Raw genomic sequence first — 14810 nt, 5'->3', positions numbered from 1 at the left:
CCTGGTCAAGTTTGTTTGTGTTTTTTTTAAAGATTATTAGCAATTTGTATTGCCCAAATTACTAATAGTCCCATTAGCCCCTCGTGTTAAACTAAATAAGCTTGTGTTACGAGTGGGCTCGACTATTGCGGCGGTGGGATTCGAACCCGCGTTCCTCAGATCTCGAGTCGGCCACTCCGACCCCTTCACCGTTCGGCTATCGTGGCTATATTTTATTATTTTAATACTGTCTGCTTGATATGATGTGTTTAATAATTTTTAATTAGCACACTGTTATTCGGTGTTCAAATACCTTCACCTACTACAAAGCCCTCATATTATGACAACAATTTTAATTTTGAATAATGTTTGGTCCTCGTGCTTTGTCTTGCTGAACGTAAAACACAAATACCTACCTAAGTAATATTTATATGAGGAAATAATTATTCCAGTCGGAGATAAAAAAAAGTAGTAAAAGATATTTTAGATTTTACGACCGAATTTTCAAAAGTTTTAAAATCACAGGAAATCAGGAAATTTCATTGCAGGCCATATTCTGTGCGTTTAATAAATATGATCATTTACGTCGGAAACAGTAGAATATTTTAATGAATAAATTAAGCTAAAGAGCCTTGGCAAAAATCTAGGTTATCCCGCAGGATTACGGACGGGGACCTAGATTGAAATGTAGAAGTTTGTTGGACCGTTCCCACGGGAAGCCTAAACACGCCGCGTAGGATAATATTCTGGTTAAGTAAGTGCTCTGGTTAACACAAAATACAGGGTGTCCCAAAATTAGCACGTCAAGTAGCACGTCACACTGACACTGGAGGTAGCCGAGTCTAAGACGCATCGAACAAGCTTAATATGTCCATAGAAAAGTTTCATAAGTTTTAAGATATGACCAATTTTATCTATTCATGTCCATAGAAAAGTTTGATGAGTTTTGAAATATGACTCGTATTAGTTATTTAAAAAAACCTAAAAAAAATCGCATCAAAATCCGCAGCGTAGTTTTAAAGATCTAAGCATACATAGGGACAGACAGCGGAAAGCGACTTTTCGTTTTCGTTCTTAGTTTTATAATAAGTAGTGATGATATCGATGGATGGTGGTAATGAGCTTTTTTGCCTAGCCTTTTGCTTCCTTTTGTATTATAAGGCATACCTAAATTGTCTTTTAGGTAGGTATCTACTGTTGAACACAATTTACAGATAATAAAAAAGACTTAACGACGTTACTAGGGGACCGTCTCCGTTCACACGGCGGATATCTATTTAGTTGCAAAATTATTAACTTTATACTTCCTTTCGACTAAGAGCTGTAATAAACCTAATTTGCAACCCACAGGGGCATTTCAAGGAAATTTCATTCTAAAAGTGAGGCGAGAACATGCTTTTACATTTTCATTTTGTCTGACTGCTTTTACAAAGAAAAACTTGATAAAGAGCGAATTAAGTTCGTTAGGAATAGTCAGTTTTGCGAATTATGAGGAAATAAATGATGGGAACCGCCGTTGTTCTAATGACGGTTATGAATGACTGGCGTTTAATGTCAAAGTTTTTTTTGTAAGACGTTATTCTTTTGTTTTATGAGTTTTGGAAAACTACTTTCGCTTGAACTGTCGTTATGGACTACTCGGTGTTCTATGCATGAAATTACTTTCGTAATCTATACTTAGTAATGGTATTCCTTATAACTAGCGGCACTGTTTGGTTTTTCATACAAGAAAAAAGATTAGGTATCTATCATACCTTCCGTTCCAGATTCGAATCCTATTGGGAGCAAAATATTAGAATAATGAACACGAGCGCGTCCCCGGGATAATTTAATTATTTTTTTTCTTAAAAAAGTTTGCTATTTAAAATTAAGTTTTTAGCCTAGATCTAACATTTTCTATTTTAATATTCTTTCCTTTCTTGTTCACCTGGGGTCAGAATATTAAATATTTAACTGCCCACTATATTAAATCTTAGAATATTCATACAAGTATGGCGGATCGAACTATTGGAGGGATTGGAGAGGTGATAAAATATTTTATTAGTACCACTTCTTCTGAATCGTAAAAAAGACAAACGAACGTAAGGTTCACATTTTATAAGCCGTAAAATGTTTAGTATAGTTTTATGTACAAACGTACCGCTTTGCTATGACAATGACATGCTAGGTAAGACCACAATATGTTCGAGCATATGAGAATTAAGAATACGGAAAAAGTATAGTACATATGTGTGAAATGTGACGATGCATTGAAATACGATTTATGACTGTTCGAATTTGAAAGAAATTTTGAACTAAAGTAAGATACATACAAAATCATAACGAAACCACTTGCACATGGATAGACACGTACTCGTAGATGTTAGATAAAATAAATTTAAGCATTTAAAACATTTTTCGTACTGTTTGTACCTATCTGGGGTTAGCTGGCTGGATTTTAGTTAAAAAAAAGTACTCGGTATTTTTCAATTGTTTTTCGGTCTAATAAAATAAGTAATGTAGACACATGAGTAAAAAGTTATTATTTAATCTTTATGCTGGCTACTCTAAAATAAAAAAAAATACCAGAAACGTCAAAGTCATAAAACAAGATATCACTTTGAGATGGCGCAAGGGAGACTGAACTGTCGTTAAGGGCCGAGCAAGTTTACTCACGAATACCTAACACCGCGAAGTCAATATACGAAGCAGCACCGTTTTAAAAGAAGGTTAGCAACATTAAAATGTCGTTAAACTGACTCGAAAGTGTTTTATGTAGTGTTAAGGACTTACGAGTTGTCTTTTGTTTTGATTTTGCTGGTGGACGAAAGCCATCACGGCTTTCGTAAGAGTAGGGGTGGGTTGCACCACCTGTCATACCACCAACCAACCAACTATGACGATAACCGGTGCTTTTTGTATTGAATTTGACAGATTTTTGACGTTTGTCAAAGTTAAAGTAAGATGGTGCAACCCAGCCTAAAAGAGTTATAGGGAATAGTACCTACATTATTATTAAGTATGATAAATAAAATAAATATAGCACGAATTATTTGTTACAATTACTTAGTTATTTTTAACACAACGTGGAAGCTCTTAGTCTTAATCTAATGAAAAGTGATGATCAGGCACGAAGGTAGAAGCGAGCTTCTTAGACATCCGATATGATGAGAGCTATTGTAATTGTACTCTAGTTCGTATGACAGGCACTCAGACCTTTTACACACTAAATCTGTGCCGCTCTGCCTATTAGGGCGAGTTTCTGCACGGGTGTGGCCAAACAAATACAAGGGAGATGATGGCGGCGCTGCTGCCGCTGCAGCATCATGTGTCAACAGCTCATTTCGCCAAAGATGCCAACCATTAAGCAAAAATATTATATATACAAAATCGCTAAAATCAAGTGGCAGTGGGCGGGGCACATAGCTTGTAGAGCTGATGAAGGGTGAACGATCTGGTGAAGGTCGTGGGAGGTGCCTGGATGCGAGCGACGCAGGACCGGTCTTTGTGGAAATCCTTGGGGCAGTCCTTTGTCCAGCAGTGGACGTTTTTCGGCTGAAACGCACGAAGTAAAAATACGATAACCCCTATCGATTCAAGCGATTCTATCTGTTATCACCATCAGCGAATTACAGAGTAATAGAATCTTGTTCGCCAGTGGCGCCAACTGGTGATCACAAATACGATAACACTCACAAAGGAACCTTACTCGTATTAGAGCTTAAAGCATCTTTAGTTTTTCCTCCTTAATCATAAGCCTAATTAATTAATGCAATTATACCATCACTCCAAAATCGTTGGCCGAGTAATTAGTGAAATTAACAAATCGTCAAGAGGGTTCAACAAAATATACAAAAGGGACTGTGAGGGTTCTTCTGATTAATGTATCTTCGCGAAAGGGTCACCCTCCGGAGACAAGGAAAAAACTTAAGTACTTTATTTGATTATTGTTTTTGTTTTAGAACAATTATTTTTCATGAAATGGACCGACGATGCTTGTGAAGTTATAATTTTCCATGATTTAGAAAACAAGTAATCTAGGCTACTTACTTAATTTATTAATTCAGGGCTCCTCCAAGTTACTTCATTATTTTTTGTTACGTCATGTTTTTTTATTTTAAATTCTAATAATTTGCAGTTGTCAAAGAAGATTGTAATTAACATGTAACCGACTAATATTATTTTAATTAAAGGGCGAGATAAGAGAGGTATTGTTGATGTAACCGGTAGTGATCTAAATAAACAAATAATAAAATTTTACATGCTCAAATGGAAGTCAAAGAATCAGGGACGTGGGTATGGCCTACTTATTTTTAATCACCGACCTGTAGAAATCAATGGGAGAGCGATTCGGTTTTCGTAGAGACTGATTGTTGTCATTTTCCTGTTGAAAAATAGAGATAATTTTTACAGCTGAAAAACCTAACGATTTCGGAATCGTTATCGTTAGACATCGGTGTCTAATAAGAGTCTTGATTAACCGGGACGTCCCGGGTTTGATCCTCGGACGGAGCATACATCTTGCTCAAACAGTCTAGTATGATGTTATAGGTTATAGGTAAATCTAAATAAGAAGTATTCAAAGTTAGACAGCAGAGATATCGCAGCATTTGTGGAGAAAAAGAAGACTCAGGTGCCTAATTTCATGATGAAGGGACTACGTAGCCAATAGGTTTTGGACTGGCGAGTGATTAAATATTAAAATGAGGCCTCATTTTTTATTTGCGTTGACTTTGAAGCCTGATTTCTGTTTTAAATTGAAAAAGGTCTAGACAAGGTCAGAACAAAGTAATCCAGTAAAGGTTGACAGACAGTCGGAATACCGTAGGTAATAATGGTTTTTTCTTTTTGAATTACGGAACCCAAAAAAGTAAAAGAAACGAAAACATTCCATACCTAACTGACAGCGCACAATCTCCCAAACAATGGATAAATGTGGGGACGTTTGGGAAGTACTAAGAATCATGTCAGAAACAAAATTCTGCTTATTTGTGCCACAACAATATAATCATTGTGTTGTTTTTGACAATACATTTAATAAATATTAGCTCTGAAAGCTGTAATTTTTTGTGGAATTTTTAAAACAGTTCCACGTTCCATTATTGATTTAGGGTCCTTAATACGAAACCACATTTAAGTGAAACTCAAATTTTTAACATATGTTTGCTTAAATAATGAAAATCTAGAAATCACAGGATATCACTACTTTACGAAAATGAAATTGGACTGTGTGGAAAAGTCGTAAATTCGGGAGGAAGGAAGTATGATCTGAATTCACTGGTAAACTTTTTGCTAGCGTTTTCGTTACACCCTGTATACTTATTCATGGTTATAAGAATTCTTGAAGTCTAAAGAAGAAGGTAATATCTCGAATGTTCGTTCGTGTCTGGCAGTTATTACTTTAAGGCGTCTGGAACCCGTGAAATGTGTCTGAAGTCGGCAGATAGAAACTTTTCAACTATGTAAACTTTAATCTGCCAAAGAAAAGGGTATTAAATTCACTTCTTATGTCGTAAATTAGGATTTATTTGGGATTTTACTTCAGTCAGGACTTGATGAGATAGACAAAAGGAATGCTTTTTAAGAAGATACTTAAACATTCGTATTTAGATGAAAATAAAAATAAATCAGTTAGCTTTTCTTTGCATTACTACTAAATACTTAAGCTTATATCCCTTCAATCATTTAAATCATCATCATTATCATTTCAGCCATAGGACGTCCACTAAGTATATTATTAAAATTATTTATTTTACATATTGTTTAAACACATAAAAGTTTAGAAAACGTCAAATAACCCACTATTGTTTGTTACCCTGGTCAAGTTTGTTTGTGTTTTTTTTAAAGATTATTAGCAATTTGTATTGCCCAAATTACTAATAGTCCCATTAGCCCCTCGTGTTAAACTAAATAAGCTTGTGTTACGAGTGGGCTCGACTATTGCGGCGGTGGGATTCGAACCCGCGTTCCTCAGATCTCGAGTCGGCCACTCCGACCCCTTCACCGTTCGGCTATCGTGGCTATATTTTATTATTTTAATACTGTCTGCTTGATATGATGTGTTTAATAATTTTTAATTAGCACACTGTTATTCGGTGTTCAAATACCTTCACCTACTACAAAGCCCTCATATTATGAGAACAATTTTAATTTTGAATAATGTTTGGTCCTCGTGCTTTGTCTTGCTGAACGTAAAACACAAATACCTACCTAAGTAATATTTATATGAGGAAATAATTATTCCAGTCGGAGATAAAAAAAAGTAGTAAAAGATATTTTAGATTTTACGACCGAATTTTCAAAAGTTTTAAAATCACAGGAAATCAGGAAATTTCATTGCAGGCCATATTCTGTGCGTTTAATAAATATGATCATTTACGTCGGAAACAGTAGAATATTTTAATGAATAAATTAAGCTAAAGAGCCTTGGCAAAAATCTAGGTTATCCCGCAGGATTACGGACGGGGACCTAGATTGAAATGGGGTGTCAGTTCGAGTTACCTCCACGTAAAACTGGGTTGTTACTGAATCCACTCTGACATGTCGGAAGGGATATAGTAGCGCCTGTTGCGGTTCATCCTGGGCAACGTCAGATAGTGCTGCATTGAAATCTCATAATGGGATCTCAATGACGCGGTACCTGGCGGCCGAAGACTCGATACCCAATCTAAGGTGTTATCCGTACCGTGCCGAGAGATGCGTGGCTGAGGGGGAGCTCAGTCGCTAACGGTGGGCCCTCGATACCAGGCGACCTCGAGGTGTATATAGCCTTACTCCGGCATGCGGGGCTCTGCTGGAGTGGACCTACTTTCCCTAGCTACTCGTGGGACCAACATGAATAAATGCTCTCCCAAAAAAAGTAACGGTAACCTGGAAGACCTATGCCAGGAACTTATGCCACTGATAGAAGGAGTAGAACAACCGACCCAAATATCAGAGCAACTCAGTATGGAGACAGAGGAATCCATCAGCACGGCAGAAAGGGCTGCTTGCGGCTCACACTCGCTGACTGATGAATACACCGCCTCCAAACCCACTGGCAGGAAAATGTCAAGTGCGGCAAAAAAGCGCTTCGGAGCTCTGAGGCAGCTGGGAGTGGAGCCGAATATGGCTTCAACACTGGCGGTCAAGAGCTTCGCTGAGCTGAAGCAGATGGGGTACAAGTTTAAGGCCTCGCAACCTGAATCTGGGCGCAAACCGGTAAAACGGGTTCGCTCGGAGGAGGAATCGCCAAAGGGACATATTACCAAAGTCCCAAAGGTGAGTGAGACCTTAAACACCTCAACCACCGTAGCCTACAGCGAGGCCGTACGCTCAATCCGGGTCGGCATAAAAGACTCCAAGTCCTTGATGACTAACACACAACTGGAGTCGCTGCGCAATACCATCCTGCAAAGCATTGCCAAATCCGGAAGGGGCGAAGGGCCTAAATTCGTGGGCTGCTCCTTTAAGCCAGGCTGGCTCCTCATCACGTGTGAGGACGAGCGCTCAAAAACCTGGCTTGAGAATATAGTCCCCCCCCTCAAACCGTGGCCGGAAGCAAGCCTCGTTCTATTGAGCGAGTCTGAAATCCGAAAACCTAATGTGGGGGTGGTATATATTCCTATCTCTGAAGCCAGCAGCGCAACGCGGGCCTTAGAATTCTTCGGTGCTCAGAATGAGGGTCTGAACACCGAGCACTGGAAGGTCCTCAATACGAAGGTTGACAAGGGAGGTCTAACTCTGACCGTATCCCTAGACGACCACTCGTTTGAGGCCCTGAAGATGATGGACCTAAAGGCCAACATTGGCTTCAAAAAGGTCCAGTTCAGAATTAAGGGCCCCATACAGGACTCCAAACCCTCCGCTGAACCCCCGACCACCGCCGCAACCACCACCACCTCTACCCCCGTACCCGCATCCTTAACCACCCCCCCTGAGGGTACCGTGCAGGTCCGCACAGGACCACAACGGGTCAACCCTCCTTCCACCCCCTCAACCTCCACTTCCACACTCCCAAACAGGGGAAGGGGAACGCGGTTTCCCCCCAACAGGGGGACCACAAGGGGCGCACATCCGCCCAGAGGAAGGGGGCAGCACAGAGGACCGTACCGAGGGCGGCGGGGCACACAAGGGCGCCGCGGCTCCCAAACACAATAGTCCCCACCAACCTCAACGCCCAAAGGGGATGGCGATACTACAGGCCAACCTACACCACGCTATCGCAGCCTCTGCGGTCATAGAAAAGATCTTCAGCGAAGGTGGCCTGGACATCGCCCTCATTCAAGAACCATGGATAAACGCCGACTCTATGGTAGCCGGTCTGAACAACGCTGGTGAGATTCTTGTATGCGAAAAAGGCCGCAAACCTAGGGCTTGTATCGTGTTTAACAAAAATACTAACTTCTTACCTGTTCCAGAACTTTGCAGCGAAGATACTGTCACCGCGTACGTAGAAGTCAAAGGGCCGAACAGGTCCAAAGTACTCTTCTGCTCGGCATATCTTCCTGGAGATAAGCAAGATCCCACTGAAGAACTGACTAACGTCCTGGAATACTCTAGAAGACAAAAGTCGGAACTGATAGTGGGATGCGATGCTAACGCCCACCATACCATCTGGGGAAGCTCGGATACCAACATGAGAGGTGAGTTACTATCCGATTTTCTTCTATCTAACTGTCTACAGGTGCTGAACAATGGCCACACGCCAACATTCGTAACAAAAACCAGACAGGAAGTAATAGATATAACATTCGCAACAGAAAATGTGTCAAAATGTATAACAAAATGGCACGTCAGCAGCGAGAACTCAATGTCTGATCATAGACATATACGTTTTGATATTTCAGGGCTGGTAGAAGCTCAATATCCAAGAGTAAGGAATCCAAAAGACACCTCCTGGGATATGTATATAACCCTGCTCAGTGAGAATCTAAAGGATATACCCAAAACTATCAAAACACCGGACTCTCTTAATGCCGCGGTCAAAATGCTCAATAATGGCATAATCAATGCCTACGAACGAAGCTGCCCCGAAAAAGAAGTAAAATCTAACAAATCACCAATGTGGTGGAACAAGAAGCTAGAAAAGCTCAGAGCCATCACACGTCGTATATTCAACCGTGCCAAACCGTGCGACTGGGACAAGTACGGAAAGGCCCTAACAGAATATAACAAACAAATCAGAAAAGCCAAAAGAGCCTCTTGGCGACGCTTCTGTGAAGAAATTGCACAAACTAACAAAGGAGCAAGAATTCACAAAATCCTCGCTAAGACCCCAAACAACTATCTTGGACTACTAAAGAAGCCAGATAACTCATTTACGAACACCGAGATGGAGACTCTGGATCTCCTTAGGTCTTCACACTTTCCGGGTTCGTACCAAATCAATACACAAAGCAATACCCAAAGGAATGATGAACTCCATAGGGCTAAATGCTCAGACTGGAATAAGGCCTCCAATATCTTTAGGCCTAACCAGATTAGATGGGCTTTGGAAAAGTTTAAACCATTTAAATCAGCGGGAGAAGATGGCATCTTTCCTGCTCTTCTACAAAAAGGTAATAACTTACTTCTCCCGCATCTGGTAAAAATATTCAGAGCAAGTTACGCCTGGGGTATTATACCAGAACCATGGAATTGGGTCAAAGTTCGTTTTATACCCAAAACGGGGAAAAGGGACTACTCACAACCCAAATCCTTCAGACCCATAAGTCTAACATCCTTCCTGATGAAGGCCATGGAAAGGATATTAGACCAGCACATTAGAGCCAAATACTTAGTGAAAAGACCACTAAGCATCAACCAACATGCATACCAAAAGGGAAAATCTACTGAAACAGCCCTGCTCGATCTGGTCGATAAGGTGCAAAAATCCCTAGAGGATAAGCAAACGGCCCTATGTGCTTTTCTCGATGTTGAAGGTGCATTTGACAACACCCCTATAGAAACCATTCTAAAAGGAATGGAGGCAAAAGGGATTGATATAAGCACCATCAGATGGGTAAAAAACATGCTCTCCAACCGAGTAGTAAACATAACCCTCAATGCTGCAAAGCTTGAATTTCTTGCCACAAGAGGATGTCCACAAGGAGGCGTACTATCCCCACTTTTATGGACACTAGCAGTAGATCAACTTCTTGCTAAGATGGCAGAAAAAGACTATGATACTCAAGGCTATGCTGATGACCTAGTGGTTATCATCAGAGGTCCCTGCCTGAGCACAATTTCAAGTCTAATGCAAGGCGCTCTCAACACCATAAGTAGGTGGTGTAGAGAAAACGAATTATCTATTAATGCGGATAAAACAGTGATAATACCATTCACGAGGAAGAGAAAACTGGAAAAACTGGTAAATCTGAAATTAAACGGAAAAACTCTTCCTTTCTCAAGCGAAACCAAGTATCTAGGGGTAACTTTTGACCAATAGCTTACTTGGAATTCGCACCTAAACAACATCATTCAAAAAGCCAAAATGGCTCTGTGGAGTTGTTGTCGAATGGCAGGGTCAAGATGGGGACTAAAACCCGCAATCGCCCTATGGCTGTACACAGCGGTCGTGAGACCGATAATAACCTATGCCTCTGCCGTCTGGTGCAGCAAGGTCAACCAAATGACAACAATACAGAAATTGAGCAGCCTACAACGGCTAGCCTGCATCACAGCAACCGGAGCACTATCAACGACACCAGGGGCTGCATTAAATGCTCTGCTTGATCTTATACCACTGCATATGCATGTGCAAAAAGAAGCCAAGCAGAGCACATATAGAATCTGCACCCGCACGAAAGTCAGATGGGCTTCTCAAAATCTGATAAGACTCAAGGAATCAGTACTTGAAAACAAACTTCTGTGCATGCCCAGTGACGACATGCATACGGAATGTAACTTCACCAAACTATATTCCGTAAACATACCTCCTAGAGACAAATGGCTAGAAGGCCAAATGTCATTTAAGGAAGGTAGTCACGTCTGGTACACGGACGGATCCAAAAAGGAAAATAATGTAGGTTGCGGGATCTACGGAGAGAGGCCTAAGCTCAAAGTTAGCCTAAACATGGGGACTGAAGCCTCAATCTTCCAAGCCGAGGTCTTTGCCATAAACAAATGTGCAGAAATAAACTTGGAAAGGAAGCTCCAGGATCAACACATCTACATCAACTCAGACAGCCAAGCAGCACTGCTGGCCTTAACATCCTTCGAATACACGTCAAAATTGGTGCAAACATGCACCGAGACACTGAATGCACTGGGAAATACCAACAAAGTAACGCTTACATGGGTACCAGGACATTCGAATATAGAAGGAAACGAAGTAGCAGATGAACTCGCCAGAGATGGAGCCGATAACCCTCAAATCGGCGTAGAACCGTTCTGTGGCATTACCAAACAACGAGCCACCACGCTACTAACCGCCCTCTGCAAACAAGAGGCTATTGAGTGGTGGAAGTCTACATCGGGACAAAAACACTCAAAAGCACTCATTCAGGGATATAGCAATAAAGTAACTAAAGAACTGCTAAAGTTCAAAAGATACAAAGCCTGTGCAGTGACTAGAATACTGACCGGCCACTGCAAACTAAACAAACATAAATCGAACATGAACATGACCGAGGAAACTCTGTGCAGATTCTGCCATACAGAAGAAGAAACGGCCATGCATGTTCTTTGCTCATGCTTCCCGCTTATGAGCAAAAGAAGTATCCATCTCGGGCGACACATCATGCACCCGGATGAGATAGCAGATATCACGCTCCAAAGAATCTGGAAATTTATAGACTCAACGGGACTAAGCAGTGAACTTTAAAGACAAGGGCTGCCACAATAGATCAAACCTGGTCGAGTTGGCGCAAATAAAGGCCCAAAAACCAATAATAATAATAATAATAATAGATTGAAATGTAGAAGTTTGTTGGACCGTTCCCACGGGAAGCCTAAACACGCCGCGTAGGATAATATTCTGGTTAAGTAAGTGCTCTGGTTAACACAAAATACAGGGTGTCCCAAAATTAGCACGTCAAGTAGCACGTCACACTGACACTGGAGGTAGCCGAGTCTAAGACGCATCGAACAAGCTTAATATGTCCATAGAAAAGTTTCATAAGTTTTAAGATATGACCAATTTTATCTATTCATGTCCATAGAAAAGTTTGATGAGTTTTGAAATATGACTCGTATTAGTTATTTAAAAAAACCTAAAAAAAATCGCATCAAAATCCGCAGCGTAGTTTTAAAGATCTAAGCATACATAGGGACAGACAGCGGAAAGCGACTTTTCGTTTTCGTTCTTAGTTTTATAATAAGTAGTGATGATATCGATGGATGGTGGTAATGAGCTTTTTTGCCTAGCCTTTTGCTTCCTTTTGTATTATAAGGCATACCTAAATTGTCTTTTAGGTAGGTATCTACTGTTGAACACAATTTACAGATAATAAAAAAGACTTAACGACGTTACTAGGGGACCGTCTCCGTTCACACGGCGGATATCTATTTAGTTGCAAAATTATTAACTTTATACTTCCTTTCGACTAAGAGCTGTAATAAACCTAATTTGCAACCCACAGGGGCATTTCAAGGAAATTTCATTCTAAAAGTGAGGCGAGAACATGCTTTTACATTTTCATTTTGTCTGACTGCTTTTACAAAGAAAAACTTGATAAAGAGCGAATTAAGTTCGTTAGGAATAGTCAGTTTTGCGAATTATGAGGAAATAAATGATGGGAACCGCCGTTGTTCTAATGACGGTTATGAATGACTGGCGTTTAATGTCAAAGTTTTTTTTGTAAGACGTTATTCTTTTGTTTTATGAGTTTTGGAAAACTACTTTCGCTTGAACTGTCGTTATGGACTACTCGGTGTTCTATGCATGAAATTACTTTCGTAATCTATACTTAGTAATGGTATTCCTTATAACTAGCGGCACTGTTTGGTTTTTCATACAAGAAAAAAGATTAGGTATCTATCATACCTTCCGTTCCAGATTCGAATCCTATTGGGAGCAAAATATTAGAATAATGAACACGAGCGCGTCCCCGGGATAATTTAATTATTTTTTTTCTTAAAAAAGTTTGCTATTTAAAATTAAGTTTTTAGCCTAGATCTAACATTTTCTATTTTAATATTCTTTCCTTTCTTGTTCACCTGGGGTCAGAATATTAAATATTTAACTGCCCACTATATTAAATCTTAGAATATTCATACAAGTATGGCGGATCGAACTATTGGAGGGATTGGAGAGGTGATAAAATATTTTATTAGTACCACTTCTTCTGAATCGTAAAAAAGACAAACGAACGTAAGGTTCACATTTTATAAGCCGTAAAATGTTTAGTATAGTTTTATGTACAAACGTACCGCTTTGCTATGACAATGACATGCTAGGTAAGACCACAATATGTTCGAGCATATGAGAATTAAGAATACGGAAAAAGTATAGTACATATGTGTGAAATGTGACGATGCATTGAAATACGATTTATGACTGTTCGAATTTGAAAGAAATTTTGAACTAAAGTAAGATACATACAAAATCATAACGAAACCACTTGCACATGGATAGACACGTACTCGTAGATGTTAGATAAAATAAATTTAAGCATTTAAAACATTTTTCGTACTGTTTGTACCTATCTGGGGTTAGCTGGCTGGATTTTAGTTAAAAAAAAGTACTCGGTATTTTTCAATTGTTTTTCGGTCTAATAAAATAAGTAATGTAGACACATGAGTAAAAAGTTATTATTTAATCTTTATGCTGGCTACTCTAAAATAAAAAAAAATACCAGAAACGTCAAAGTCATAAAACAAGATATCACTTTGAGATGGCGCAAGGGAGACTGAACTGTCGTTAAGGGCCGAGCAAGTTTACTCACGAATACCTAACACCGCGAAGTCAATATACGAAGCAGCACCGTTTTAAAAGAAGGTTAGCAACATTAAAATGTCGTTAAACTGACTCGAAAGTGTTTTATGTAGTGTTAAGGACTTACGAGTTGTCTTTTGTTTTGATTTTGCTGGTGGACGAAAGCCATCACGGCTTTCGTAAGAGTAGGGGTGGGTTGCACCACCTGTCATACCACCAACCAACCAACTATGACGATAACCGGTGCTTTTTGTATTGAATTTGACAGATTTTTGACGTTTGTCAAAGTTAAAGTAAGATGGTGCAACCCAGCCTAAAAGAGTTATAGGGAATAGTACCTACATTATTATTAAGTATGATAAATAAAATAAATATAGCACGAATTATTTGTTACAATTACTTAGTTATTTTTAACACAACGTGGAAGCTCTTAGTCTTAATCTAATGAAAAGTGATGATCAGGCACGAAGGTAGAAGCGAGCTTCTTAGACATCCGATATGATGAGAGCTATTGTAATTGTACTCTAGTTCGTATGACAGGCACTCAGACCTTTTACACACTAAATCTGTGCCGCTCTGCCTATTAGGGCGAGTTTCTGCACGGGTGTGGCCAAACAAATACAAGGGAGATGATGGCGGCGCTGCTGCCGCTGCAGCATCATGTGTCAACAGCTCATTTCGCCAAAGATGCCAACCATTAAGCAAAAATATTATATATACAAAATCGCTAAAATCAAGTGGCAGTGGGCGGGGCACATAGCTTGTAGAGCTGATGAAGGGTGAACGATCTGGTGAAGGTCGTGGGAGGTGCCTGGATGCGAGCGACGCAGGACCGGTCTTTGTGGAAATCCTTGGGGCAGTCCTTTGTCCAGCAGTGGACGTTTTTCGGCTGAAACGCACGAAGTAAAAATACGATAACCCCTATCGATTCAAGCGATTCTATCTGTTATCACCATCAGCGAATTACAGAGTAATAGAATCTTGTTCGCCAGTGGCGCCAACTGGTGATCACAAA

Source organism: Ostrinia nubilalis, chromosome 7 (genome assembly GCF_963855985.1).
Source record: "Ostrinia nubilalis chromosome 7, ilOstNubi1.1, whole genome shotgun sequence".
Classification (NCBI taxonomy): Eukaryota; Metazoa; Arthropoda; class Insecta; order Lepidoptera; family Crambidae; genus Ostrinia; species Ostrinia nubilalis.
The sequence above is the reverse complement of the archived record's forward strand: the minus strand, read 5'-3'. Positions refer to the sequence as shown.